This window comes from Hylaeus volcanicus, chromosome 6, assembly GCF_026283585.1.
Source record: "Hylaeus volcanicus isolate JK05 chromosome 6, UHH_iyHylVolc1.0_haploid, whole genome shotgun sequence".
Lineage (NCBI taxonomy): Eukaryota > Metazoa > Arthropoda > Insecta > Hymenoptera > Colletidae > Hylaeus > Hylaeus volcanicus.
In genome coordinates this window covers 3,033,085-3,036,506 of record NC_071981.1, presented here as the reverse complement: position 1 = coordinate 3,036,506, position 3,422 = coordinate 3,033,085, and the positions used below count along the sequence as shown (strand labels likewise).

The following is a 3,422-nucleotide window of genomic DNA, read 5'->3' as shown; positions in this document are numbered from 1 at the left end:
TTCGAGAATTTGAGGATAATAAGGAGATTTGGTTCTTTAGGATTGATTGTGTTTGAGGATATTTCAGTTGGATGTTACAGAAATAATTTATGTAAAGGTTTTTGTAGACTTCTGTATGCAAGAAGACAGGAAGTTAGAAATTCAAGTGCAACGTTATAGAACGTAATTGCACAGCGTGAAAATTTATGTGAGCTTGCGGTAAAAAGCCAGACATGAGGTGTGCTTTAAATATTATAGTTACGAACAATCTCAAAGGCTCACGTTGCTCACATTACTCACAAGTGAATATATTTTTCCCGCGCACCAGTGTTTCGGTTGAAGGTAGCGAAGAATTGAAGTAAACGGAGTAATATCCTCTCCTCCAAAATTGGAAATATTTAGAGACGTTTAAACTTCGAGTGAAAAGTTGGAGGAACTAATTAAACAGCGTAAAAGTTTGACTGGGACTCGGAGTTCTTCCTCGGGTACTCAAAGATCAGTGTCAGAAGCTCTGAAGCGAATACATTTTCCAACAAACCTGTGAGTCTCTGTTGAAAGTTATCACGGGGAAGGATTGATTACTAGAATTACTAACGTTTCTTACTCTAGCATCGTTACTTTTCGATTACGTTAAAAATTGACGTCGAAAACTTAAGAAAAATGTCTCGGTAAAAAAGTGAAAGCAAACTAGTAACACTTTTCACGACGAAGAATTAAAGCTGCTCCCCATGCATATATTAAAGAAGGAATGGAAAACAGTTCTAGATTAACAAGCTCGCTGCTACTGACGTCATCCAACGGTTTCGCGTGCTGAGATACATCCAGACTCATCTGGCGTTGTCATGTGTTCCAAGTTTAGTTTGTTAACACCCTCCCCGAGAATGAACACATGTTGTCATTAACTCTCAGACCTGGCGTTCACAATTGAGGACACGAAATTCAAAAATTAACGACACCTTATTTGTCTTTATTTATGCTCGCGAAGAAAAATCACTTTTCCTCGAAAACTAAACTTTACAGAATTTTTTATTCGATATTTGCTATAGTAATTTTAGTCCAAGTTGGCTCTAGACATTAAATCGCATTAGCACGCGAAAAAGAAATAACTGAAATACTAACTGAATACTCTGTCCTCTTCAGAAATCCCAAGTCGACGACGAAGATCACTTTTCCTCGAAAACTACACTTAACAGAATTCTTTATTTTATTTTTTTCATACCAATATTAGTCCAAGTTGGCTCTAGAAATTAAATCACATTAGCACAAGAAAAAAAAAAAATAATTCAGGTCCGAAAGCAAGCTAGCCTTTCTTAAACCTAAAGAAAGATTCAATGCAGATTTTACGGTAACTGAATACTCTGTCCTCTGGAGAAATCCCAAGTTGACGACGAAGCCAATTAGCTGCACCGTCATCGATTACAGAGATTGTTATAATTAGCTAAGTCGATAAGATCTATAGATACCGAGCAGTATAATCTCTAAGAATCTATAGGTAAGGATTTCTGGAGGGAATTAGGAGGAATGAGCTTAAACGGGGCTTGGAGTATCCATCCTCGATGAAGAGATCGTTATTGCGAAGTGATAACGAAGAGGGAACTAGTTACTCCTATCAACGCGCCCCTAACTTGCGTTCGCGAAAAGGTGGTTTCAGTTCTGTGGTATTCAAATCCTACGCGAGGTAACCTAAAAAGCTTCGGTATACTTGGCCGCTCAGCGCGGAACTACACTCAATGACCATAACGTCTTCCGCGTTATACTCCGTGGTGCATTCGTATTAAGCTGCAAAATAACCCGCGAGGAAACTAGAGCTGGTTGGAGTTTCAAGTATCCTCGATTAACTGGTTAACGATGAGGACGACTAATTATTGCGATTATTGCACTAATCGAGCGAGGCTGGGAAAATGATAATTCTGTTTGTTGCTTTTGGACTTAGGATATCATAAGATATAATATAACAATATAGAAGAAGTCAGAGTAATCAGTACCGAAACTCAGATATTAAATAAATAAAATAAATAAGTAGAAATTAGTCATAAAACACAATTAACTCGTAAGGCGACATAAGGCTGTGGAAACTAAGTAAATAATTGAGAAAATAATTCAGATCTCTAAGGATTAAGCACACTGGTTAAAGAGTACCAACTCCCTAGGATAAATCCTTACTCCTAGGACTAAAGAAGTCACAAAGTCCTCTGAATTCTCGAACCCTATGAACACACTCCCAACTGACCCAATTCTCCACAGTCCCAATTCCCCACTATACCGTGATCGGGATGCGATTAGTCCCAAATGCAGAGGTTCGAACCTGCGAAGTTTCCCGTCGGTGAAGGCTTTCGAGCCCGCCGTGGGGCGTGTAGTATCGTCGAGCATGTTTCACAGAAGGCGAAATTCCTCTCGTAAAAACACGTCTGACGGTCGGAAAGAATTGAAGTGGATACGGTGTGGTTTTTACAGGAACGGATACGTCGGGGAACGCACACGCCGCCGCGGAAAACACCCGTGTATTGAATGCATACTCAATGAGTTCCCGCGCCTCGTGAAAAAAGAGCGGGCCGCGGCGCGAGATACGCGGAAAGATAGAAAAAGAAAGAGAGGATATATATTCAACGGATCACGAGGTTATCCGAGTTATAAATTCTTTCGTGCCTGCCTCTTCGGGAATCAATTTCCCTCCTGTCGACCGCGGACAATTACTACTCCGACTTTGACTGGCCGTTCGACGGCTGGTAATCCTTACCAAGGCGATGAGAGGAGTTAATAAAACAAGCACAACTCGTATTATTTGCTTGGTACGGGATTAACTAACGTCGCAGTGTAGGTGCGTCGGGTTTGAAGCTGGAAATATTAGGAAGAACTTCTGGACAGGGTCGTGTGTCTTTTGCAGGTGGTAATCATCCTAAAGACGAAGGAAGTGCATAAATCGAGAAGAATTCTAATCGTTGCCTGGTACGTGATCATTATCTAATTGTGGAGTCTAGCGGTGTCAGTTTTGAAGCTGGGAATAATAGGAAGAACTTCTGAACAGGCTCGTGTGTCTTTGACAGGTGGTAATCGTCCCAAAGGTGAAGCAGGAAGTGAATAAAACAAGGACAATTGTAATCATTGCCTGGTGCGTGATCGTTATCTAATTTTGCAGTCTGGGCGTGTCGATTTTGAAACGAGGAATATTAAGGAGGTCGTCTGGACAGGCTCGTGTGTGTCTTTGAAAGGCGGTGATCATACAAAAGGTGAAGGAGGAAGTGAATAAACCAAGTAAAATTCATATCATTGCTTGGTAAATGATCCTTAACGAATGTTGCAGCTGTAGACGTGTCCATTTTGAAGCAGGGAATATAAGTGAGATCGTCTGAGCAGACTTAGATGTCTGTGACAGGAGGTAACTCTCTCTAAGACCATGAAAGAAGTGAATAAACAAAGTAAATTCATATCATTACTTATTCAAT

At 40.5% G+C, this 3,422-nt stretch overlaps 1 protein-coding gene across 1 annotated transcript in view; it reads right to left on the bottom strand.

Annotated features, from left to right (window-relative positions):
• Nucleotides 1–3,422, bottom strand: part of LOC128878330 (uncharacterized) — a 107,203-nt gene that overhangs the window by 102,502 nt on the left and 1,279 nt on the right. The window lies entirely within an intron of this gene.